The sequence below is a fragment of the Cynocephalus volans genome, chromosome 7 (genome assembly GCF_027409185.1).
Source record: "Cynocephalus volans isolate mCynVol1 chromosome 7, mCynVol1.pri, whole genome shotgun sequence".
NCBI lineage: Eukaryota > Metazoa > Chordata > Mammalia > Dermoptera > Cynocephalidae > Cynocephalus > Cynocephalus volans.
The window spans coordinates 126,395,075-126,422,808 of NC_084466.1; the positions used below are offsets into that span (position 1 = coordinate 126,395,075).

General features: G+C 37.0%; 1 pseudogene; it reads right to left on the minus strand.

Annotated features, from left to right (window-relative positions):
- Positions 1–432: 432 nt before the first annotated feature.
- LOC134381773 (cytochrome P450 2C18-like) lies at positions 433–27,734 on the minus strand (annotated as a pseudogene).

Below are 27,734 nucleotides of genomic sequence, written 5' to 3' on the forward strand. Positions count from 1 at the left end.
GCTGGCCTGTTTTCTCAGCTGGTTAGAGCACGGTGTTGGTAACATGAAGGTCAAGGGTGTTGCTCCTGGTACTGCAAACTTCTCAAAAAAATGGTGTGGGGAGCAGAGAGTAAAATATTGGAAAGCTCTCAGCCTGGCCACATAAGGAGTGAAAAAGTGTGTTCAGGAGAGGAAACCAAGGGTGAAGCCCAGTAACCATCTACAAAGGCTATTATGGGAAGAAAAGATCATAAAGAGAATTGAAAAATGACACTGAAGGCATTTCACAGTTCTTCGAGGTTGCTCCTCCCACAACAGGCTCAGAGGCTTAGTAAGACAATGATTTTCAGAAACAGGTTTGGGGAACCATTTATAGGCTTGCTGCCCAGTGCCACCTTGGGACACTGCTACCTGCACCCACATTCTAGCCGTTCTGGCTTCTCCAGCCATGGCTCAGTTGGACCATGGCTCCTGGACCCACTGCTTCAGAAGATACAAGCCAAAAGCCTTCATGGCATCCATGTGGAAAGTCCACGGACTCATAGAATTCAAGACCTGTGGAGGTATGGGAGCCTCCACCCAGATTTCAAAGCCTGTATAGAAAAACCTGGGATCCGGGAAGTGATTTGTCACAGGGGCAGAGTCATCACAGTGTGTTTCCACTAGAGCAATGCCAAGGAAAACTGTGGGGTTGGACTTGCAACAGGGAGTTCCCATAATGACCATGCCTGACAGAATTGTGAAAGCAGCACGACCACCTGTACGGGACCCCTGAACTGTACAGCTACCAACTTGAAATGCCAGCTTGGGGAACTGAAGCATTGGCTGAGCCCAGTAAAGCCACAGGGGTAGGTCGGCCCAGGGAGTTGGAGACCCAACCCCCACACCAGTGCACAGAGTCTGCTGGACTACAAGAAAAGGGAGATTATTCTTCACTTTAAGTTTCCATGTCTGTCCTGCTGTTTTTCAGACATGCTGTGGACCTGTTACTCCTTTCTTCTTTTGTGTTGCTTCCTTTCAGAAAGGGATTATGTACCCTGCGCTATTCCCAGCATTGTATCTTGGATGTAGATAGCATGTTCTGATTTCACAGGCTCATAGATGAGACTGTAGACTTGGCCATTTGAGTAGGTGCTGGAACAAGTTAAGACTCTGGGGCTGTGAGGATGAAATGATTATATTTGTATGTGAGAAGAACATAAACATTGCGAGGCCAGAGGCAGAATGACATAAGCACATCTTGAAAACTAAATGCCCAATATGATTGTGGAAGCTGGGGCCATTAAGAGATGATTGGACCATCAGGACTGTGCCTTCATGCAGGCAGGACAACAGACCAACCATGCAAGCAGACTCCCACATCAACAATGCAAAAGGCAGGACCAAGTGCCATGCCACCACTGATGTGGGAGACACCCAGGCAGGCAAGAGAACAGGCCAGTCACCTGCCCACAACACTACCCAGCCTGTACAGAAGCAGAAAACCATGTGCTGTGCCACCGCCAAAAGGTTTCACACAGCTTCTGTGGAAGTGGTTCACAACAGGCACCAACACAGCTACAACATTTGCAACGATGGCACACTAACATAGTAATATCTATGACCACTATGCAGGTGGCCAACCAGATACTTGACTTCATCGACACAAGGAGAGTCACTGGAGGACCCTGGGAAAAGAGGAAGATGTCTTTCTCCTCAAGGTCCACTACTGAGTAATAGAAGAAGCAACTGATCTTCCAGATGACCAGAAATCAATGTAGAGATATTAGAAATATGAAAAATTCAGAAAATATGACACTGCCTAAGGAATTCAGACACTCTCAAGTACCAGACCCTACAAAACAGGGAATGCTTGAAATGACTGGAAAGGAATTCTGAGGAACTATCTTAAGGAAACTCAGTGAGATAAGAGAGGACTCTATAAGACAATCCAATGAAATGAGAAAAAATATCCAGGATAGGAGGGATGCAATTTACATAGAGATAAATACCTTAAAAAACAATGCAGCAGAACTTCTGGAACGGAAAGGCACATTTAATGAAATAAAAAATGCAACCAAGGGCCGGCCCATGGCTCACTCGGGAGAGTGCGGTGCTGATAACACCAAGGCCCCGGGTTCGGATCCCATATACGGATGGCCGGTTCGCTCACTGGGTGAGCGTGGTGCTGCCAACACCAAGTCAAGGGTTAAGATCCCCTTACCGGTCATCTTTAAAAAAAAAAAAAAAATGCAACCAAAAACGTCAGCAGCAGATCAGATCAAGCAGATGAAATAATTTCCAAACATGAAGTTGGTCTTTATCAAATAAAGGCAGAGGGGAAAAAAAGAAAAGATTTTTGAAACTGAAGAATGTCTATGAGAGTTAGCAGACAACCTTAAGTGCACAAAAATCTGAATCATGGGTATTCCTGAAGGGGAGGAGAAAGGAAAAGGCATTGAAAATCTACTCAATGAAATAATAGTGGCAAGCATCCCAGGAATAGGGAGAGACTAGATGTCCAGATCCAGGAAGATCAAATATCCCCCAACAGTTTCCATCCAAGAAGATCCTCGTAGAGGCACATTATAGTCAAATTGGAAAAGCTCAAAGACAAAACAGAATCCTGAAAGCAGCTAGAGAAAAGCATCAAGTCACTAATAAGAGGGCCCCCAGCAGACAAACAGCAGCCTTCTCAGCTGAAACTCTACAGGTGAAAAGAAAATCAGATGACATCTTCAAAATACTAAAAGAAAAAACCTGCCAGGCAAGAATACTATACCCATCAAGGCTATCCTTCAGAAATGTGAGAGAGAGATGGTGTATTTCCCAGACAAACAAAACCTGTTAGAGTTCATCACCACATGACCATGCAAGAAATTCTCAGGGGAGTCCTGCATCAGGAATGCAAAAATATATTCCCTACCACAAGTACACAAGTAAGAACAAAATCCACTAATAAAACAGAAATGCAAATGAGAAAGATGAAGGAAACTAAATCTTAACACTTCAAAAACCCCCCACAAACATTGAACCAATAATCAAAGGAGAGGAAAAGAACAAATTACGAAACACCTAAACAAAAAGCCATAAAATGCCAGGAACAAGACAATACCTCTCAATAACAACCCCAAAAGAAAACAGTTAAAACTCTTTGCTTAAAATAAAAAGACTAAATTATACATTAATTTTTTTTTAATTTTTATTTTGTCGATATACAATGTGATTGATTATTGTGGCCCATCACCGAAACCTCCCTCCCTTCTCCCTCCCGTCCCTCCCACCCAACAATGTCCTTTCTGTTTGCTTGTCGTATCAACTTCAAGTAATTGTGGTTGTTATGTCTTCTTCCCCCCCCGTTTTTTTTTTGTTTTTTTTTTTTTTTGTGTGTGTGTGTGTGTGTGTGTGTGTGTGTGTGTGTGTGTGTGTGTGTGTGTAAAATTTGCAATGGCACTCTCTTTATCTTCCCACTGCCCAAATGTGGCCACTTTGAGCATTCTTTTAAATTCATATTCATATTTCTAAATAACAACTGTTTATATTAATTACTTAACCATTTACTACTATGAGAGATGAGAATTTTCATCCTCTCCAGCCCCTATATTCACACCCACACCCACAAATATTCACACATACACAAACATACACACTGAGACACACAGTCACACACTTCCCCTCACCCCATTTTCCCGAATATATGTAGACTACAAGTTTTGGTCATAGTTTACATCATTCTGACTACATAAAAATTCTTCCCTCATGAGTCATCTATGATTACATTTTATACATGGTATTTTCTGGAACTTAATCTGTCTTTTTATTTCAAATCATAATTTTCTATTTCCCAAGTTAGAATTATTCCCAAGTGCTGAGGTAGATGTTTGAAACCACTGGTAACAATTTCCCAGTTATTGGGAAACCTCATAAAATCCATCACTTCTCTTTTGTTCTTGGTGTCTGTCCTCACACCTGCTTTTTCCACCTGGTCCTTTCTGAGGTGGGTGTTTTCTAGGCCTGGTGACCAGCAGCCTCCCTGACACTCTCATTCTCCTCCATGAGGCCTCCCGATTCCTGCAGCCCATGACTTCCTCTGACTTGGTTTCAGATATTTGGGTGGAGCAAATCATCCAGTATTTTTTAGAAAAAGTAAAAAAAAGAGGTAATATTTTTGGTAAATGTGCAGGTCAGAAAATACTTTTATTCACAGTACACAAGGCAATGGTTACTCTTGAGAATTCTGGTACTGTCTGAATCCTAATCTTTATGCATGATATGACATATCTCTCTGAAAATTTTTAGGATTTTACTTTAATCCTCGTGTTCTGAAATTTTATGACCTTGTGTCTTGGGGAGCATATTTTTATTGCACTCACTGTGCTGGAATTGTGCAAGAATTTTCTATTTAAATGGCAAAATACCAAGAACTCTTATTCACTCTTGGAAGGATAAGTCTGGCTGCTGAATTTCCAGAAGAGAGATGGAGGGAAAAGCTAAGAGCCTCAGAATTCAAGCACAGGACTCTTACCAAACCTTCCTTTCCAGCCCACACCTCACTGTTTCTCTCTCACTGCCCAGTGTCCCTGAGTATAGGGCTTCTTAGGCTCAGTTTCTCTAGAGAATGAGCCTCCCTTTTCCTGTAGGAAAAAATTAGTTACCGGATAAAAGGAGTCATGGAGGGAACTTGGACAGGAAGAGCCTCATTCTCTACCTTCTCTAGCACTTGCTGCTTCCAAATATGGAAACTTATAGGGTTATTAAGAGAGAGATTAGCTATTCTTCCTCGATATATCTTCCTGTTGTGACAATTAGGTTACAACTTCATCCTGTCTTGAGTTAATTATTGCCCTTTGATCTATTCTCTGTGAAGACAGCAGCTGCTGTCACAGGCATTGAAATAATGAAGTTTCTCTAAAAGAAACAGGATGGAGGAAACTAACAGTGTTTTCCCACCATCTTTGCTGAAGTTTACTCTGCTCATCACCTGTCATCGTACCTCTGACCTCTGGGTGCTTCAGCAGGAGCAGGAGTACATAGCTCAGAGCGGTGCTTGTGGTCTCTGTGCCAGCAACAAATAAATCACATGCAGTGGTTGCCAAGTTTTCAATAGTAAATTCAGACTGCTGAATGTGCTTTTCCTGGAAATGATTTGATACATTATCTGACAAATTATTTATTAATGTATTTAATTACAGTGAATTCAAAATAGCACACTTTATTATAAAGTTAGCAAACACAGAAACTGGGGAGTGTATTATCAGGAAGAACTACTCTATAGTATGGCACAGAAAGTAGAGCAGTTGACCCAAACTTTATTTCCTACCACCTTCTTCCATGCATGCCAAAAAATTCCATTCATGAGACTCTTTCCAGCCAGGTGTGCCATGCAGCATATTTCTTTAAAAAACACATAAGCAGAAGCCTATTGGTGCCCTGTCTTAGTCTGTTTGTTTTGCTATAACAGAGAATCAGAGACCGGGTAAAGTATTTTTATATAATAAATATATTTTTCATTGTTCTCAAGGCTGGGAAATCCAAGAGCATGATGCTAGCCTCTGGTGAAGGCCTCTGTGCTGCATCATCCCATGGTGGAAGGTGGAAGGGCAGGAGAGGGTGAGATGAAGAAAAGTCAAAAGGGGCAGAGCTCACTTTAACAACAAATCCACAGAGCTCTCATGAACTGATCACCACTTACTTATTAGGCTCTACTTCCCAACACTGTTCATTTGGGGATTAGGTTTTCAAACACGAATTGTGGGAAACACATTTAAACTATAACACTTCATGCCTAGCACCCAAAATGTATGCCCTCTCACAATGAAAAATATATTTATTCTATCCCAACAGTCAAAAAAGTCATAGTCCCAAGTCCCCACTTGTCTATATTGGATGTGTATGAGACTCAAGGAACAATTCATCCTGACGCAAGTTACTCTTCAGCTTTAAATCTACAGAGTTAACAAGTTATGTGCTTCCAAAATATAATGGAGGGACAGACATAGGATAAACATTTCCATTCTAAAAGGGAGGGACAGCCAATGAGAAAGGGTTAGCTATTTCCAAAGAAGTCCAAAACCCAATAGGGAAAACTGCGCTTTATTTTAAAGCTAGAGAGTAATCTCCTTTAACACCACATCTCACATCCTGGGCACAGTTGGGCAAGGGTCAGGCCCCCAAGGATTCAGGCAGCCCCACTCCTATTTCTTTGCTAGGCTCAGTGCCAGCAGCTCTCACAGGTTATAGTATCCTACCGGCAGATTTCCAAGTTTGGAGTTGCATTTTTGTGGCCCTACTGTCCTGGAGTCTTGGGAGTGGCTCCATTCCCACTAGGCATTGCTCTTGCAGGGAGTCTCTGCTATGGCTTGACCCCTGCTACATATCTCTACCTGAGTGCATGGGCTGTCCATAACATCTTTTCAAATCTGGGTGGAGGCTGCCGTGGCCCCATTGCTGGTGCATTCTGCATGTCTGCAGAGTCAACACCATGTAAATGCTGCCAAACTTTATGGCACATTGGTGTAACACATAATCTGCTCCTGGGACTACTTTTGCCAAGGCTGTGGTTGATGAGGAGCACCATGCCAGAATTAAGGGAGCATGAACTCAAGGTGGCGCAGGACAGCACATATTGAGGTTACACTGCCATCTCTCTTAAAACCTTGACCTCAATGTCCTAGCTTGCCTCAAAATTCTATGAAATGTCTTAAGACACAACTCTGATTTTTTGAAGACAAAGTTTCCTGTTGCCCAGCTTGGGATGAGCAGGTTGCACAGCAACACAGCAGCACAGTACACTGCTCCCCAAACTGCCTGTCATGGAGCTTGTGTATGAGGAATGTTAGCCTCTATGTGAGATGTCACATTTACCTTAATTTACCAGACATTTTTTTCATCAAGCACTCCCCTGGATGCTTGACCAGACTCTAGATTCCCAAAATAGTTTCATCAGACAGATTACACAGGGTCAAGGATTGGTGATGGGCTAGCACAAAGCCTGGCCATTGTTTCAATCCCCACAGGCTAAAGCAACTTCCCAATAGACAAAGGATGAGTGGATTTCAAAACACAAAATTTTAAAAACTGAAGAATATATGAGTATTTTTCTTACTTTTATTCTAAAAACTTAAGGAAACCTGTCAGGTCAATGAATGATGGCAGACATAACAAAAAATAAATCTGAGTGATCAAGTCTTTGCCAAATTAATTTGGAAAGTGGCTAAATAAAGGGATGACTGCAGACTATATCAAGTAACAATGACAATTGTTAGAGAAGACAGAAAATCTTATTTCCAGAGTTAATAAATTAACAAAAAATTACACGAGATACAAATAAACAAGGAATATGGCCTATTAACAGCTAAAAAAAAAAGTATTTGACAGAAACCATCCCTGAGGAAGCTCAGCATTAGACTTACTAAGTGAAACCTCTAAGTCAAATGCTGTAAATATTCTAGGAGAGTTGAATGAAACCATATACAAAGAACTAAAGGAAATCAGGAAAACAATTTTGAAAAAGTTGGGAATATCAATGATAAGAAAGAAATTATTAGCTAAAAAAATAAAAATTTTGGAGTAAAAAGACAATAGCTTAAAAAACAATTCACCAAAGTGATTGAAAAGCAGGCTTGAGTAGGCAGGAGAAATAAGTAGCATACATAATGGCAGGACAACAGAAATTACCCAGATGGAGTAGCAGGGAAAAAAAGGAACAAGGAAAACTGAGCAAAGCCTTAGGATCCTGTGAAATTCCATCACATCTACCAATATACACACCATGGGAGTACCTGAAAGAGTAGAGAGAAAAAGGACAGAAAAATATCTGAAGAAACAAAAGCTAAAAACTTTCCAAATATGATGAAAGACACGAATCTACACAACTAGGGAGCTCAATAAGTTCCCCAAATGGTAAAACCAAAGAGAATCATAACAAGGCATGGTTTGATTAAACTGTCCAAAATCAAGGACAAAGAGGAAATGTTGAAAGCAGCAAGAAAGAAGTGACTCATAACATGCAAAGGATCCTCAATAATAGTAAGAATTGATTTTTCTTCAGAAACTATAGAGTCAAAAAATCATTATAATGATATATTTAAAGTGCTGACAGAAAAAACTGTCAACTAAGAATCCTATATCTGGCAAACCTAACCTTACATAATAAAGAAGAAATTAAGACGTTCCAATATAAAAGCAAAGATAAGCAGATTCCTCCCAGGAAGGTCTGCCCTACAAGAAATACTAAAGGGACTCAGCTTTCATGCTGAAAAATATGACAATAGAAGATAAATAAAACCATAGTAAGAACTAAAAATCCTTTTAATTATGAAATATTAAAAATACCTATATACAGGAAATATAAAAGCTTATATTGTTATGTTTTTGTATGTGATCTTTTTAGTTTTTGATGATTTTTAAAAATGCAGAACACAATCATAATATAACTGTAGTATTGGGACACAGGGTATAAAGATGTAATTTGTGATGACTACAACAGAAAGGGAAAATTGAGTTGGAAGGAAGCAGAGTTAATGTATATAATTTAAAGATAATTTACTATTAATTAAAACTAGATTATTATAAATTCAGGATGTAAATATAACCCTCATGATAACTACTAAAAAAATTAAAATATGCAAGGAAAGAAATCAGGAATGAATCAAAAAAGTTTTCTAGAAAATAACTGATCACACATAAAGTAAATCAATATTGCAAAATTAAAAGGCAAAATTATGTTAGCCACATAGAAAGAAATAACATAGCTCAAATAAGTTTTTGAATATAACTGATAAATTTAATGGTACATGGCTTAAACTTACCATTTAAAATGCACATCCTTCTCACCGTATACTAAAATCAACTCAAAATGGATTAAGGATTTAAATATACACCCTGAAACAATAAACTTCTTAAAGAAAACATAGGAGAAACACTTCAGGAAATAGGACTGGGCACAGACTTCATGAATACGACCCCAAAAGCACGGGCAACCAAAGGAAAAATAAACAAATGGGATTATATCAAACTAAAAAGCTTCTGCACAGCAAAAGAAACATTTAATAGAGTTAAAAGACAACCAACAGAGTGGGAGAAAATATTTGCAAAATATACATCTGACAAAGGATTAATATCCAGAATATATAAGGAACTCAAACAACTTTACAAGAAGAAAACAAGCAACCCAATTAAAAAATGGGCAAAAGAGCTAAGTGGGCATTTCTCTAAGGAAGATATCCAAATGGCCAACAGACATATGAAAAAATGCTCAACATCACTCAGCATCCGGGAAATGCAAATCAAAACCACATTGAGATACCATCTAACCCCAGTTAGGATGGCTAAAATCCAAAAGACTCTGAACAATAAATGCTGGCGAGGCTGCGGAGAAAAAGGAACTCTCATACATTGTTGGTGGGACTGCAAAATGGTGCAGCCTCTATGGAAAATGGTATGGAGATTCCTCAAACTATTGCAGATAGATCTACCATACGACCCAACTATCCCACTGTTGGGAATATACCCAGAGGAATGGAAATCATCAAGTCGAAGGTATACCTGTTCCCCAATGTTTATCGCAGCACTCTTTACAATAGCCAAGAGTTGGAACCAGCCCAAATGCCCATCATCAGATGAGTGGATACGGAAAATGTGGTACATCTACACAATGGAATACTACTCAGCTATCAAAACGAATGAAATACTGCCATTTGCAACAACATGGATGGACCTTGAGAGAATTATATTAAGTGAAACAAGTCAGGCACAGAAAGAGAAATACCACATGTTCTCACTTATTGGTGGGAGCTAAAAATTAATATATAAATTCACACACACACACACACACACACACAAACCGGGGGGGGGGAAGAAGATATAACAACCACAATTATTTGAAGTTGATACGACAAGCAAACAGAAAGGACATTGTTGGGGGGGAGGGGGGGAGGGAGAAGGGAGGGAGGTTTTGGTGATGGGGAGCAATAATCAGCTACAATGTATATCGACAAAATAAAATTAAAAAAATAAATAAATAAATAAAATAAAACTAAAAAAAAAAAGAAAGAAATTTTTTAAAAAATGCACATCTTGAGAGAAAAGATTTAAAAAATAAAACACCTATGTACTGTCTATACATGACTAACTTCATATCCAAAGATACAAAAAGTTAAAAGTGAAAAAAATGGAAAAATTTTGCATGTGAATTATAACTAAAGAGAGCTGGGATGCTTATACTAATATCAAACAGAGTGATGTTAAGCAAAAATTGTTAAAAGAAGCAAAGACATTTTATATTGGAAAAATGGTGAACTCATCAAGAAGATATAACATTATAAATGTATATGCATCAATCAAAAGAGTCCCAAAATATATAAAGCAAATAATGGACAGTATTGAGGGGACAAGTAGAGAGTTATAGAAAAATAGTGGGAGACTTGAATACCCAATTTTTAATAATGGATAGACTATCTAGACAAAACATCAATAAAGAAATATAAGATCTGATCAATACCAGATTTCAACTGTACCTCTAATCAACACTATAACTTAATAATCTAGGAACTACCAAAAAAACCAGCAAACTAGACTCAAAGCCACCAGAAGGAAAAAGAGATTTTTTTAAAAGGAGAAAAGTATTAGAACAATCAATGACAGGAAATAACATTCCTTTGGAAAGATCGACAACATTGAGAAACACTTAGTTAAACTGACTGAGTATAAAAAGAAGAGACAACAATAAATAAATCAAAAATGAAAGTAGGGACAATACTAATGATTTTAAAAACTAAAATATATTATAAGTTCTAATATAACAATAATATAATCCTATAATAAAAGTATAATATAAACAATTTTATATCAACATAGTAGATAATTTTGATAAATGAAAAGCTTCCTATGAACAAAAAATCACCAAAACTGATTCAAAGTTAAATAGAAAATGTGAACACACCTACAGCAAGTAAAGAATTAGTAAACAAAAAACTCCAAAAAAAAAAAATGAAAAGAAAAAGAAAAGTCCAGGAAGACCAAATGACTTCACTGTTGAATTTCACCAAAAAATTTAAAAGAATTAAAACCAATTATTAGTCAAATTTTTCCAAAATACAGAAGAGGATAAAACACTTGTACATCTTCATATTACGACATGATATTTTGTATTTTCTAATTTATTTGTAATTGTTTCCATCCACCTGAGATGTGCATTCCGTTACTCCTCCAGTAGATTATTTATATCTAAAGAACAGGGTCAATGTATTCGAATTAGGTAACTATTATATAATTATATCTTTTCTGCAATGTTTAGTGCAGTCTTGTGCACACTATAGGTACTTAAAATGCTTGTCAAGCATTACTGGCCTGACCACTGAAACATTCCTAGTAAAAACAGAACTATTCAGTAAACTACCAAATGTGCAAGGAATCAAAGGACTGAGCTGTTACTAACATTTTACCTGCTCCATTTTGATGAGGAAACAATCAATAGTCTCGAGGATTCTTAACGACCAAAGATTCTTGGTGTTCTTTTATTTTCTCCAAAATATATCTTTTTACATTAGCAATATTTTTAAATAATTTGTTATGAATTCCTGGGAAATAAGCAACTAGAGAAGGAAAAGTATTGCAGAACTAAAAGAGGAAACAAAAATTTATTAAATAAGAAACATGTAATGAAGACATACACCATATACCAAGCCCTATTTAGAAATCATAGCTATAAATATGAAAACAATGTGGTGTCCATCTTGGGAGGGAACTTTACATTGTATATACGTGAGTAATTCTCTTTGCCCATCGAACAATTTGAGGGAGAAAATTCTGAGAGAATATCAAAGGTATAACCGTTTTCTAGACTCAGACATCATTTTTTAGTATAAAAACAACTTTATATCAATTTCCTCATTTTTTTCATCAATTCTGCCCTTTAGCCTGAAAATTTTAAATGACGTGAATGATTATGATGAAAATTTTGTAGATGACAACAGAGGATAAGGGAGTTTGCCCAACCTGATTTAGAGCATAAAGTGAGTCCTTGCTGTTTTTATTTCTATCGAGCTGCCTCAGAAATCAAATCAGTATTTTAGAAGTGTGAGGGGCTCAGAGACATCTTGAAACTGAATTACATATGCAGAAGAGCAGCAGTGACTTCTCTAAGAACACACAATTATTATTTAGGCCTAGTGAAAGGCTTGCCAATTCAGCACAGGGAAAATTGTGATGTTCGTTTATGGTTCATACAGATCAAACCAATTATTTTGTCATTCCCAACCCAGTTACCTTGTCAGCTAGGATACCAGCTGAAGCATAAAACACCCTCACCCTACTCAGTGTTTCCTGGCAGCTTCTATGGCCACCAATATTCTTCCTCCTTGGAGGAGATATTCTCTTCCTAAATCAGAATATTTCTGCCAAATAGTTGGACAAAGTGGTCCCTAAGTGTTCATTGCATTGCAAGACTTGTTAGTAATGGAGGCCTTCGAAAAGGGCCTGGCTGTCCATTGAGTGATATGGGCATCCTTTGGAAAGTTGACAAGTACTTTATAGAAATGGCTTTGGTGTTTAGTGGAAAAACCACAGGCCAAGGATCTAATGTACTTGAAAGCCAGCCCTATATTTAGGCACCTGTTTTCCTGTGGGTAAAATTGTGGCTTGGACATCTTTCCCAGATGAGCACTCTATCAGGCTCAGGCAGGACTGTGGTGTGCAAACCTTCACTCCACAGCATGGTGCACAGAGAATTTTGGACTTGTCATAAAAAAGAGCACTAGTGGTTTCTCATAAAGAAAGTGACTTGGCCTCACCAGGATCCATAGGGAGCTTGAATCCTGATGTTTTCATGGAATTTCTCCATCAAGTTAAGAAAACTCTGATCTTTATAATCAAAACGACTCTGGAAAATAATGGAGCAGATCACATTGCAGGGAGCACAGCCCAGGAGAAAAGTGGGATCACACGGTGAAGCTAAAAAATTAAAAACAATATTAAAATGCACATTTAAAACACTTTGACTATATTAGAAGTAAAGGTAATTTAGAAATTTTCTTATCTATAAATTCCCTAAAGAGCAAAAAGGAATTCAGCATGCATAAAATCAACACATCACTTCAACCTTAAGCTTCAGTTGACCATTACAATCTCACTAGTTAAATAATGAAATTTTGATATTTCAAATGCTCGATTCACATCTCCTGCCTTTATTTACACCCTTGTAACCCAAGGTGTCTGTTATTTTGGAAGAAAATAAAAAATAGTTTTTAAAAACCCAGAATTCAAGTTTTCAAAGCAGAATCGCATCTGTCTGCAATGTCTATAGACCATAAAGCTTTGAGATAAAAAGTGAGAGAATATTTGAGGACCTGGAAAATGTTTATATATATTGAATAGCTGAAAGAATTACATGTTGTGCCAATAAAGAGGAACTAAAGAGAGAGACTGTGTCTAAATTCACGTTATTTGAAGGAACAAATATGAAAAGCAGTATGCATGCATTTTATATGAGAGGAAAAACTCATATAAATAAACAGTAAGCATAAGATGGATTTGTTTGTCTAAAAAAAGAAATGTGGAAATTTTATTTTATATATAAATTCCAGGTAAGGAAAATTTAAAAACTAAAGTGATAAATGGAGTCTTCTTATTTATCATTTCAATGTAAAAAAAAAGAAAAGAAAAGAAAATGCATTCCCTTCCTTAGGAACTAAATTTCCTTAAATTCCAATTATCATCCAAATTTAATTTATTTGTTAAAGCTAACTTTTTTTGGATTATGCGATATTATTCAGCACAGCCATCAACAGAATGATATGTTTTAGAAACTTTTTGTCCATCAGTTAGGCCAAATCTATTATTTTACAGGTTAAGAACTTGTCACAGGGGAGTGGATTATTTTGTTTGTTTTTTTGATTTCTTTCTTGTGGCAAGTCTATAAAATGAGTTTCTTATACTCAAATGATCAAAGAACTGCATACATAAAGAGCTCCCAAATTCACACCATGGAGGCTTAGTAAGGTGACCTGAATCAAAAGTGTTCTGAATAAATGGTAGGGCATGGAACAACAGGAAACCTGCTGAGTTACCAGCTTCTATACCAGGTTTCTTTAAAAATATCAAGGCTTTGAGTTTTGAGAAATGTTTTATTTTAGCCACTAGGTAGGAGGGTAATTGGTGATGTTTGGGGGAGTGTGTGCCTGTGCATCTGTGTGTATGTGTGTGATTCACAGGTAAGATCTGATTTTTAGTCTTTCCTTTCACTTCATTTGGAAAAGAAAACTTAAAAACAAGGGAATTTGAAAACCAAGCTGATAATCAGATTCATTATGACAAACACTTCATACTTGAGTAGAGTTGGCAGTGGGAGGAAATTAACTACCACAAATTTGTACGTCAAAATTCACTGAATATTAGGCAAAGAGATATGGAAAACTGAAAACAGAGCCAAGTTACCCTTATGGAAGACAGAGTAAAGAGTAAATGCTAATATCAGAAATCTAGTTGAATAAATCTGTTTTTTAAATTTCCATTTGCATATTTTAGAGAATTCTGTTCTAGCATATATTTGCTTAAGATGAATAAATCAGTACAGTAATTAGTGGGTAACAAGAAATAATTAATGCTGGCTGCTTTTAAATACTGTGGTCTTTACAGAGAAATAATAACTGATGAGAATTGTGGTGAGACATGCCTAAGCAATTAAAACCCTAAATGGCATCATTAGTGGACAGAACAGGCACCACCCTGAAGAAAACCCCCAGATATGTCAGCGATGCTTGTGGTACAAATATAACGCAATTGAATGAAATAATATGTGACTTTGTTCCAGCTACATAAGCTCGAACATACTCACACTATGTCTGGTCTCCAAGTATTTTCTGTTGAAATATTCCGGAATAGGTAACCCACATGCATGCTACGGGGAAAACAGTTCTCATTAATTCTTTCAGAAATTAACTTAAACCTATTTTATGATTTGAAGTCAAAGAAACAATGTTGGGAAGAAAATAGGATTAAACCACACTCTACACACAATTGTACCTGCACACACAATACACATACACAAAAGCTCCCTTAGTCTCTGCTTCAAAGCAGCCCTCCTCCACGTGAGGGCTGACCACCACTGCCTGTAATGAAAGATCTAGCTGCTCCTGAGATGTTTCCAAGGATGTCACTGCAGGAGAGAGCAGTCTGTTAAAGTCAGCACTACAGAGCAATGAGGCACCCACCGTTGGTTTTTCTCAGCTCCTCCACAAGGCAGCGGGCTTCCTCTTGAACACGGTCCTCAGTGCTCCTCTTCCCCATCCCAAAATTCCGCAGCGTCATGAGCGAAAAGCTCTGGGTCTCTTTCCGTCTCTTCCCATTGCTGAAAATGATCCCTAACAGACAGGGAGCAGAATCTAGGAGGGAGATCCCAGGCAAGGAAGAGTGAAGTGACACTTGGCAGATACATGGTTGGGCCAAGGTCTGCCTGAGGAGATGTTTGAGTCTCTGTTTTAAGTCCTCCCACCCCGATTACCAATACTGACACAGACACGTGCACACTTACCATGTCCTTTATTGGTTCTTTCAAACACAGGGAAATTGCCTCTTACAGAAAACTCCTCCCCCATATCAATCAGGGCTTCCTTCACTGCTTCATATCCATGCAACACCATGACGGGCTTCGTGCCAAAATGCACAGTGAACACAGGGACATAGACTTTTGAGAACTAGAAAAGGAGAGGCAGATAATAGCAAAGCAAGACACTAATTAGACTATATACTGCGCCTTATTCAGGCTGAGATATTCATTGTAATTTTTCTATCTTTATTTGCCACATACAACTTCAAATATTTCTCAAATTCATTCATAAATGGAAAGGTGACTGTTCTGGCTGACAATTATGGGTGCCCTATGATGTGCCACACAATGCCCAGGCAATTGGTATACAGATTACAATTAATCTTCACACCAATACATTCAGCGGTATTATTTGCCCTGTTTTACAAACAGAGAAACTGAGGTCAAATAAGCCGAAATTCATTTTAGGTGCCACACAGGTTTTATACAGAAGACTCAAATTTGAACCTCTGCTTATTCAACCTGTGATGCTTGAGCAATTTATCAGCCCCACACATTCTGTTTAGACCAATGATCAGTTGATGCCTTCAGAACCCCATTTAAATCTCTTCCCATATGGATCCTGACTCAGCATCCCTATGATGAACACTAGAAATCTATACTTTGATAGTCCCTCTAGGTAATTCTAATTCCCAGCCCACTCTGGGACCTGCTGGTATTACTAGCACAGAAAGAGTGAGCACCACACGTGCAGCACCAGCACATGCAGCATCTCCTGGAAGAACAATTTCTAACATCTTCCAGCATTTTTGGCCACAGACAGCCGCTTTGTGCAGAACAGAAAAGAATCCTAATACCACCAATTCATTCACTTAAGCTGGTTCTGAGCTCAGAGCTATTTCCTTGACACCATGTATAAATCATTTCTTCAGAGAAGTTCGATTTTCATGGCTATATTGAATAAAACACATGACTAATGTAATAGATGACTTTTTGAATGAAATCTAATCACAAACTTCCCTTACCATATACCTTCAGAAAAATAAATCATAGCAAATGCCTATAAAACAAAGAAGGAAAGCAGCACTCCCAAAGTTTGCCACTTTATTATTGCTATATCATCACTAGGAGATGTTGCTCTCAATAATGGAAACCTTTCAAACATTTAGTATATTGTTAACATTACAGTTACCTACACATAAAATAAATAACATTTCCATATATCTGAAGTGACCAAATATATATGAAGATATTGGGTAATAAATTTACACAACTTTCACCATAAAATCTATAATTAAAACACCAGAAGGCAGATATTTTTCACTTTTCAAATGGGGGAAGAGAGACTGGGAGAAGAGGAGACCTGTCAGTGTCACACAGCTCACAGGTGGCAGAAATGGGATCTGAACTGAGATCATCTGATCCCCCTTGTGATGCACTGTAGCTTACACCACAGCTACCTCAAGAAGAATTTTAGCAAAACCAAACCCCCTAAACATTATTTACTCTGAAAGTGCATCTCACTGACTCACTTCATAAAGCAACAGGCTTCCCACCAAACAGAAGCCCCTTATTTCATTCCAAGGGTTACAGGTCAGAAGGGCTCAAGAAAAGTTATAAAAGATATAATTCTCCCCTTGCCATCATTGCAGAGATGAAATCTGCCCAGTGTAAGTGAAGAAAGAGTCAAGCCCAGAGAATTTCATGGGGAGGGCTTGAGAAATGGTGGTGTCTCCTAGTTGCCTCCAAACACAGCTACTCACAGCAATTGTTCTTCATCTGCCATTGTGAGAAATAATAGAAAGTGATAATGCACATCAAGGAAGGGAAGTTATAGACAGAAAAACAATTGTGGATTCAACAGAGGAGGGGAGGTAGGGAAATCATTTAATGAACCCACAGCACAGAACCACAATAATGTGCAGACCTGAACTGTAGATGACAGTGTTCATGAGGATCTAAATACAGGTGGAATATATAATTTAGGAGATCATTAATGACAATATTGTGCAAAAGCATGTTGTGTAAAAAAATGTGTATTGTATTCTACATTAATATCTTTACAAAACTAGTACAATTATTTCTAAGCCATTTTAGTATAAAAAATTGAGACCTGGTTAAACCATGTTTCATGGGTCAGGTTTATATGGATTCTGACAATTTACAGATATACAGAGAATTTTCACATCCACTTTTGATACTCTGACTTACCTTTGCCTAAGGTACAATGATTCCCATTTTATGTTTGAGGAAGCCAAGTCTTGGAGACTCGGTGACTTGGTCAAGGGCACACAGACTGCATACAGCTGAGATAGGAACCCATGTCCCCTGCCTCTTGCACCCTCTTCTCCAAGAAAAAAAATGGAGTTCAACCAAGTTCACCAAAGCTTACTGATTGTGTGATGTAATTCAGTTAAGACTAATCAGCATCTTTCATAATAAATATTGACGTAGTTAATAATTACAGCACCACTTGGCTAAAATGAGGGTCAGAAAAGTTTGATTTTATAACTTTTAAGAGTTCAGTGAGTCCAGGTCTTGCTGAACCTTCATCCAGAACAAAGAGCAGTAGAGGTTGCTGACTGACTCACATAGCTCTAAACTCTAAAGGAAACACTCCCCCTTATTTTGGATAAAATAAGCTCCGTTGTTCTCTCCAGAGCAATGATTTCATTCCTTGAGAGAGATGTGTCTCTGTTCTACTTCTCCTCCCTTCTGCTGAGCTGAGTTTCCTGCCTGGACCTTACTTTTTATAGAATAAAATAATTATAAGTAATTTAAAGATAGAAGAGATGTCTGATGTCATCTAGTCTAATCTTTGCTTTGTTCTTTAGGAATGAGTAGTTGGAAACTGGGTAACATAAAGTCTCACCAATGCATCGCTACAAGATATTGTCTTAAAATCCTGCTTCTCTGCTTCTAGTTTAGTGACATCTCACATCCATCACATAGAATTCCTATCCCACCCCAAATGATGGTGATGGGAACAGCATTAAGCACTTTATAGTCACAGACTAATGCAAACACCAGTCTGGATAAATTTGTAAATTAGAGCCAAATTTTTTTTTCCATTAACAGATTTTTTTAGGCAGTTTTAGGTTCACAGCAAAAATCACTGGAAAGTACACAGACCCCCAGAACTCCTCCTCACACCAACCCATAGCCTCTCCCACAATCACCAACCCTCACCACTATGGTTCATTAGCTACAATTGATGAACCAACATTGAAATATTATCATCAACCAAAGTTCATAGCTTACATAATATGGGTGTTGAGTAATATATAATGACATGCACCTACCATTGTAGTATTATACAGAATAGTTTCACTGCCTCCAAAATCCTCTGTGCTCTGACTACTCATCCTTCCCTTTCGCCTAAGTCCTTGGCAACAATTGATATTGTAGTGAATGCGAATGTCCTGTTCCAGCAACATTTGTTGAAAAGACCACCCTTTCCCTATTTGCTTCTTTTTCAAAGATTTGTTAACTACATTGGTGTAGATCTATTACAGGCTCAATTCTGTTCCATTAATTTATCTGTCTATTTTTTCACCAATATCACACCATCTTGATTACTGTAGCTTTATAACAAGTCTTGAGATTGTGTTCGGTTGGTTCAGGTCTCTGACTTTGTTCTCCTCCTTCAATATTAACTTTTCTAGGTTATTATAATCTCCACATAAATTTTATGATCAGATTATCAATATCTAAAAGAGAAATTTCCTTCATTTTGATTGGGATTACATTGTATGTATAGATCTTATAAATTTCTTTACTCTGAAGATGGATTTGTTTGAAACAAATGTAGCTCTCTAGCTTTCTTTTGGTTAGTGTTAGCATGGTATAAGTTTCTCAATTCCTTTACTTTTAATGTATGTGAATTTACATTTTAACTTGGTTTCTTGTAAAAAAAAAACATAACTATTACTGGGTTTTGTTTTCTGATCTACTCTGACAGTATCTATCTTTTAATTGGTATATTTGGTGATGTTTAAAGTGATTTTGAATAGTTGGGTTAATATCTATCATGTATTTGTTGCTGTTTTGAACTCTTTGCTCTCATTCTTTGTTCCCATTTTCATCTTCAACTCTTTTCTGGCCATCTATGACTTGCACTGAGTATATTATATGATTCCATTTTCTCATCTTCCTTAGCCTATTCCTTACATATTTGTTTGCTTTTTCTCTAGCATTTTCAACATATATTTACAATAAATTCAAGCTCACTTCAAATAACACTGTACTGCATTATTGGTAGTGCACCTACCTCTACCAAAGTATTGCTAGTTCCTGCTCCAATTTCTTCTACCAATAATGTCATTCATTTCACGCATCCATAAGCCAGAATCAAAAAATACTCACAAGAAAACAGTTTACAGAAGTCATTGGAGAGTCATATCATCAGGCATATCATGAGGCATAACTCTGTCTGACTTCAAATTATACTACAAAGCTGTTGTAACTAAAATAGCATGACACTGGTATCAAAATAGACATTCAGACCAGTGAAGTAGAATAGAGAACCCAGAAGTCACTCTTCAGGCTCATAGCCATCTGACATTAGACAAATGCAACAAAAATCTACATTGGGGAAAAGATTGCCTCTTCAACAAGTGGTACTGGGAAAACTAGATATCCATATACAGAAGAATGAAACTAGATATGCATCTGTCACCATACACTAAAATCAACTCAAAATGGATTAAAGACCTAGGTATAAGGCCTGAAACTGTAAAATTACTAACGGAAAATATAGGGGAAACATTTTAGCAGTTAGGTCAGGGCACAGGCTTTATGGATATGAGTCTGAAAGCACAAGCAGCAAAAGAAAAAATAAACAAATGGGACTGCATCAAACTAAAAAGTTTCTGCACAGCAAAGGAAACAATCAACAGAGTGAAAAGACAACCTACAGAGTGGGAGATAAATTTTGCTAACTATGCCTCCAACAAGGGATTAATATGCAGAATATACATAGAACTCAAGCAATTACACAGTAAAAAAAACTCATGACCCAATTAAAATATGGGCAAAGGAGCTGAACAGACATTTTTCAAAGGAAGACATACACATGGCCAACAGATACATGAAAAAATGCTCTACATCACTAGTCATCAGGGAAATGCAAATTAAAACGACATAGAGTTACCACCTCACTCCAGTTAGACTGGCTATAATCAAAAAGATGGTGAATAACAAATGCCTGCAAGGGTGTGGAGAAAAGGGAACACTACTGCACAATTGGTGGGCTGTAAGTTAGTACAACCACTATGGAAAACAGTATGGAGTTTTCTCAAACAACTACAGATAGATCTTCCATATGATCCAGCAATCCCTCTTCTGGGTATATACCCAGAGGAATGGAAATCATCATGTCGAAGAGAAACCTGCACTCCCATGTTCATCACAGCTCTGTTTACAATAACCAAAATATGGAACCAACCTAAATGTCCATCAATGGATGACTGGATAAGGAAGCTGTGGTATATATACACCATGGAATACTATGCCATAAAAAGGAATGAAATACTCTCAATTGCAACAACATGGATGAAGCTGGAGAAACTTATGTTGAGTGAAATAAGCAAAGCACAGAGGGAGGAATACCACATGTGCTCACTCATATGTGGGAGCTAAGAGAGAAAGGAAGGAAGGAAAGAAAGACCACAGTAGTGCTGTGGTCTAACAGAAAGAGGCAACATTCCTAGGTCTACAAAGAGGAGTTGAAGGGGAGAGGGGAATGGGGAGGGAGGTTGGGGGATAATTGGGTGGGGACAAGGGGTACAATAATAACTTCTGGTAATGGGTATGCACCCAGTATGAACCTGGCCCTCACATCATGGGCAGGAGGGGTGACACTTACCTTTGTATCTCATGAATATTATAAATACATACATACATGCATACATACATACATACATACATACAAACATACATACATAAAATGTTTATTCAGCTCCTTTGCCCAGTTTTTAATAGGGTTACTTGGTTTTTTACTGTAAAATTTCATGAGTTCCTTGCATGTTCTGGATATTTATTCTTTGTGTGATATATAGTTTGCAAATATTTTCTCTCCCTCTGCAGGTTGTCACCTGTTGACTGTTTCCTTAGCTGTGTAGAAGATTTTTAGTTTGATATAATCCAATTTATTAATTTTTTCTTCTGTTGCTTGTGTTTCTGGGCTGTTCTTCACAAAGTCTGTGCCCAGTCCTAGTTCCTGAAGTGTTTTCCATATATTTTCCCTAGGTAGTTTTATATTTTCAGGTCTTATACTTAAGTCTTCTATACTTTTAGAGTTGATTTTGTTATATGGTGAGAAGAGCTGTTCGAGTTTCATTCTTGTGTATATGTATATCCAGTTTGTCCAACACCATTTATTGAAGAGGCAGTCTTTTCCCCAATGTAGGTTTTGCTGCATTTGGCAAATATCAATTGGCAGGGAATCTGTCAGTTGATTTCTCGGTTTCCTATTCTGTTCCACTGCTCTAAGAGTCTAACAGTACCGTACTGTTTTGGTTATTATAATTTTGTAGTACAATTTGAATTCAGGGAGCGTTATGCCTCCAGCTTTGTGTTTTGTTGTTGTTCAGTATTGCTTGGCTATTCAGAGTCAACTGTTGTTCCATATGCATGTTAGGGTTTGTTGTTTTTTTTTTTTTTCTATTTCTGTGAGGAATGTCATTGGTATTTTGATGGGGACTTCACTGAATCCATAGACTCTATAGATTGCTTTTGGTAGAGTGGACATTTTCACAGTGTTAACCCTTCCAATCCAAGAGCACGGAATGTTCTTCCATCTTTTGTGTCCTCTTTAATTTCTTTCAGTAGTGGTTTGCAGTTATTGTAGAGATATTTCCCCTCCTTGATTGAATTGTTTCCTAGGTATCTTTTTCTTTCTTGCTTCCTTCTTCTTCTTCTTCTTCTTTTTTTTTTTTTTTTTTTTTTTTTTTTGGTGACTGTTGTAAATCAGCTTACCTTCTTGATATCTATTTTTGATATGAGATAGTACAAATGCAATTGATTTTTGTATCCTATAACATTCTTGAAATTATTAACCAGATATAAGAGTTTTTTCATAGAGTCCTTAGGTTTTTTGTGTGTATAAGATCAAGTTATTTGCAAGTAGCGATGGTTTGACTTTGTCTTTTTCAATCTGGATACCATTTATTTCTTTCTCTTGCCTGATGGCTCTGGCTAGTACATCCAGTACTACATTAAATCAGAATTGTCTTGTTACTGTTCTTAAGGGAAAAGCCTTCAGTTTTTCCCCATTCGGGATGATATTGGTAGTGGGCTTGTCATAGATGGCTTTTATTATGTTGAAATACACATAGATTACTGAGAGGCTTTCTGAGGAAGTGATGCTGATATTTGTTGAATGCTTTGTCTATGTTTATGAACATAATCATATGGATTTTGTTCTTGATTTTGCTAATGTTATGTGTCAAATTTATTCAACTGAATATGTTGAACCATCCCATTTCTGGTATGCATCCCATTTGATCATGTTATGTAATATTTTTGATGTGTTGGCTGTATTCTGATTCCTAGTGTTTTACTGAAGATTTCTGTGTCTGTTCATAAGAGATGTTGTCTTGTAGTTTTCATTTTCTGTTGGATCTTTTTCTCATTTTGGCATTAAGGCGAGGCTGGCCCCATCAGTGAGTTTGGGAGAGGAACATTTTTTTCAATTTTTTGGAATAGTTTGAAGAGAATTGGTATTAATTCCTCTTTAAACATTTGGTAGATTTCAACGGTAAAGCAATACAATCCTGGGATTTTATTTCTTGGGAGAATGATGATGACTGCTTCAATCTCACTGCTTCTTATTACTCTGTTTAGATTTAGTATTTCTTCTTGGTTCAGTCATGGTAGTATTTATGTGTCCAGAAATACATCCATTTCCTCCAGGTTTCCAAATTTGTCGGCATATAATTGTTTATAGTAGTCTCTAATATTTTTTTTTATTTCTGCAGAATCAGTTGTAATGTCTCCTTTTTCATTTCTGATTTTTGCTATTTGGGTCTTCTCTCTGCTTGTTTTTGGTTAAAAACCTAGCTCATGGTTTGTCTATTTTGTTTATCTTCTTAAAAAAAATAAACTTTGTGTTTCATTGATCTTTTGTATTGTTTGGGGGGGTCTCATATCATTTAGTCCTGCTCTAGTCTTAATTATTTCTTTCCATCTACCAACTTTGGGATTGGATTATTCTTAATTTTCTAATTCTATAGGAGTAGAGTTAGGTTTACTTGAAATCTTTCTATTCTTTTGATGTAAGCCTTTACTGGTATGAACTTCCCTCTTTGTACTACTTTTGCAGTATCTCACAGGTCTTGATATGATCTGTCTTTATTTTCATTGTTCCCTAGGAATTTTTATTTTCCTGCTTAATTATTTCTTGGACCATAGTTCATTTAGGAACATGTTTTTTATTTCCATGAATTTGCATAGAGTCCTGAGTTTTGCTTTTTATTTATTTCTACTTATAATCCATTGCGGTCTGAAAAAGATAGCTGAGAAGAATTCAGTTTTTTACAGCTATTGAGACTAGATTTGTGACCTAACATGTGACCTATCTTGGAGAATGTTCCATGTGCTAATGAGAAGAATGTATGTTCTGTAGTTGTTGGAAGAAATGTTCTGTAGATATCTGCCTGGACCAATTACTCTAAAGTGTTGTTTAAATCCTGTGTCTCTCTGTTAATTTGTTGCCTGGATGATGTCTTCCTGCTGGTTTACTCCCTTTATCTTTACATAGTGGGATTTGTCATTTTATGGTTTTCGATTTAAAGTTTATTTTATCCTATATAAAAATAGCTACTACTGCTTATTTTGGGTTTCCATGTGTGTGGTAAATCTTATTCCAGCCCTTCACTATCAGTCTGTGTGCATCTTTACTGGTGAAATGAGTCTCTAAAAGATAACATAAAGTTGGGTCTTGCTTTTTGATCCAATCTGTCAGTCTGTGTCTTTTTAGTGGGGAGTTTAATCCATTTTCATTTAGAGTTGTTATTCAGAGGTATTATCTTGTTCCTGGCATTTTATGGCTTTTTGTTTAGATGTTTTCAATATGCTTTTTTTTTTTTTTTTCTTTTTTCCTCTTGGATTGTGGGTCTTCAATGTTTATGGGGTATTTTTGAGGTGCTAAGATTTAGTTTCATTTGTATTTCTCATTTGCATTTCTATTTTGTTAGTGGGTTTTGTTCTTACTTGTGTATTTGTGGTAGTGATTATTGTTTTTATGGATTCCAGATGCAGGACTCCCTTAAGAATTTCTTGCAGGACTGGTCATGTGGTGAGGAACTCACAGATTTTGTTTGTCTGGGAAATACACTATCTCTCCCTCATTTCTGATGGATAAACTTTCTGGATAGTATTTTTGGCTGACAGTTTTTTTCTTATACTATTTTGACTATGTCATGCCATTTTCTTCTCACCTATAGAGATTCATTTGAGAAATTTGATGTCTGTATGATGGGGTTTCCTTTATAACTGACTTGATACTTTTCTCCTGTTGCTTTTCATATTCTGTTTTTGTCTTTGAGCTTTGCCCGTTTGACTATAATTTCTCTGTAAAAAGATCTTTTTGGTTTGAAACTATTTGGGGATCTTTAAGTTTCCTGGTTTTGAATGTCTGTGTCTCTCCTTATACCAGGGAAGATTTTTGTTATTATTATTTTGAACAGATTTTCAATGCCTTTCTTTTCTCCTCCCATTCAGGAACACCCATGATTCAGATGTTTATGCACTTAAGGTTGTTTTCTGGCTCTCTTACAAGTTCTTCCTTTTTTAAAATTCTTTTTTCCTTTATTTTCTTTCTTTATTTTTTTTTTTTTTTTTGTCTTCCTGGGTTTTTTCATAAGGACCATCATCAAGTTCAGAAATTCTTTCTTCTGCTTGTTCTAATCTGCTACTTAAGTTCTTGGTTGCATTCTTTTATTTCACTGAAAGTGTCTTTCAGTTCCAGAAGTTCTGCTACATTCTTTTTAAAGGTTTTAATAGCTTTGTAAATTTCATCCATCATATCCTGGATATTTTTTCTCATTTCATTGTGTTGTCTTACAGAGTCCACTCTTTTTGCATTGAGTTTCCTTAAGATAGTTCCTTCTAATTCCTTTTCAGTCACTTCAATTGTTCCCTGTTGTGTATGGTCTGGTACTTGAGAGTTACTGAATTCCTCTGGTGATGTCATATTTTCTAATTTTTTCATATTTCTAGTATCTCTACGTTGATTTCTGGTTATCTGACAGATAAGTTGGTTCTTCTACTATTCAGGAGCGGACTTTGAGAAGAAAGACTTCTTCCTTTTCTTCCAGGCTCCTCCAGTGACACTTCTTGTGTCAATGAAGTCAAATATGTGGTGGGCCACCTACAAGGTGGTCATGGGTTTTACTAAGGCAGTGAGTCATCCTTGCAACACTAGTAGCTGTGGTGGTGGCTGTTGTAGGCCACCTCCATGGAAGTTGTGTAAAGCCTTGTGATAGTGGTGTGATGAAGGATCCTGCCTACTGCATGGGTTGGGAAGGGATAAGAGTGGATGGGTGGCCTATTCTCCTGCCTGCCTGGCTTCCTTCTCCATCATTGATGGCATGGATCAGGGTCCTGCCTTCTGCATGGGTAGGCAGAGGTCTGGTTGCATGACCTGCCTCTTCTGCTGAATGCCTTGGGGCTGCCATCATCAATGGTGGTGCAGCATGGGGTTCTGCCTTCTTCAAACATCGAGCAAGTTTCAGTACAGTGTGATATTTGGGTATATGTATAGAATATGTAATGATCAGAACAGTCTAATTAACATATCCATCACCTCAAATATTTGTCTTATCTTTGTGGTGAGAATACTTGTAATTATCCATAGTAAGAGTTTAACAACAATAATGAATGATAAAATGAAACAGTTATAACTATACACTGCTTAAAAGCTGTGTGAATTTGGCCTCTTTCTCTCTTTCAAAAGATCTTATTGGACTGTATTCACCCTTATACTTCTTGTTGATCATGAGTAAGTGAAACTGTGGAAAGTAAAAGTGTGAACAAGGGGAGTGGGGGTTATGCAGTTGAGTCTTGGTTTTGTTTGTTTGTTTGTTTTTATCCACTTATCCACTCTATGCCTTTGATTGGGTAATATAATCCTTTTCTATTCAAAGTAATTACTGATAGATAGGGACTGAAAGTATTATTGTGTTCATTGTTTTTTGCTTGTTTTGTGTATCTTTTCTCTTCATCTCTTCCTTTCTTTCTTTATGGTTTGATGGTTTTCTTTAGTGTTATATTTCAAATACTTCCTTTTTATTATATATATATATAGATATGAATAGATATAGATATAGATATAGATTGTAGGCTTTTCCTTTGTGGCTACTCTGAGGCTTACATCAGACAAACTAACAACAGGCTATTTTATGCTAAAAACTTAATTTAGGTTGTATAAACCATCTCTGTGTGTTTCCTACCCTTTCCCCCACATTTTCTGGTTTTGATGTCACAATTTCTGTTTTCTTATTATTTATATCCCTTGAAAATTATTGTAGCTATTGCTGTTTTTAATACCTTTTAAACAGCCTTCTAACTATTTAAATAGCTTTAAGATACTCTTTTAACCATTATATTACAGATATAATTGATTTACCCATCCCTCACAGTATTAGATTGTTTTGAATTTGACACTGTACTTACTTTTACCACTGTTTTATGTTTACATGTGTTTTCATGTTCCTAACTTGTGTCTTCTTCCTTCATCTTTAAGAACTCCCATTAGCACTTTTTCTAAGGCAAGTCTAGTGATAAACTCCCACAGCTTTTGTTGATTAAGAAAGTTTTTATCTCTTATTCATGTTTGAAAGAGAGATTGCTGTGTACAGTATTCTTCCTTAGCACTATTTTTCCTTTCAGGATTCTGAACATATCATCCTACTCTCTTCTCTCCTGTAAGGGTCTGCAGAAAAAAATCTGTCACTACTCTTACTGGGGTTCCATTGTATGTAACAAGTCACTTTGCCTTTGCTGCTTTCCAAAGTGTCTTTTTGTTTAGCTTTTGACAATTTGATTATAATGTGCGTATTAGTCTTTTTTCTGTTGCTTATAACAATGCCTAAACCTGGGTGATTTATCAAGAAATGAGATTTATTTCTTACCGTTCTGTAGGCTCGGAAATCCAAGGCTGAGAGGGTACATTGGCAAAGGCCTTCTTGCTGGCAAGAACATTCTGCAGTCTCAAGGTGGCACAGGGCAT